The sequence below is a fragment of the Octodon degus genome, unplaced genomic scaffold (assembly GCF_000260255.1).
Source record: "Octodon degus isolate 3935 unplaced genomic scaffold, OctDeg1.0 scaffold00287, whole genome shotgun sequence".
Classification (NCBI taxonomy): Eukaryota; Metazoa; Chordata; class Mammalia; order Rodentia; family Octodontidae; genus Octodon; species Octodon degus.
In genome coordinates, this window is record NW_004524863.1 from 114,581 (window position 1) to 115,141 (window position 561).

Here is a 561-nt window from a genome sequence, read left to right on the forward strand (position 1 = left end):
ATATACAGAGTGTTCCACCCAAACATAGCTGAATACACATTTTTCTCAGCTGCACATGGGTCATTTTCTAAAATAGGCCACATACTGGTCTATAAGTCATACTTAAATATATGAAAGAAAACAAATTTTCCCATGCATATTATCTGACCACAGTGCAATGAAATTGAAAATAAATGACAAAAGAAACCAGAAAAAAAACCCTAAATACATGGAAATTAAACAACACCCTCAGCAACCAATAGGTCACAGATGAAATTAAACAAGAAATTCAACCAATAGGTCACAGATGAAATTAAACAAGAAATTCACAGATGAAATTAAACAAGAAATTCAACAATGAAAATTCAACCACAACTTATCGGAATTTATGTCATGTGATGAAAGCAGTTCTCAGAGGGAAATTCATAGCTGTGAACTCTCAGGAAAACAGAACGGGAACAAATAAAAACCCTAATGCTGCACCTCCAACAGCTAGAAAAGGAAGAGCAAACCAAACTGAGAGCCCAAAGATGGGAAAAATCATAAATATTAGAGCAGAAATTATTTCAATCGAGACAAAGA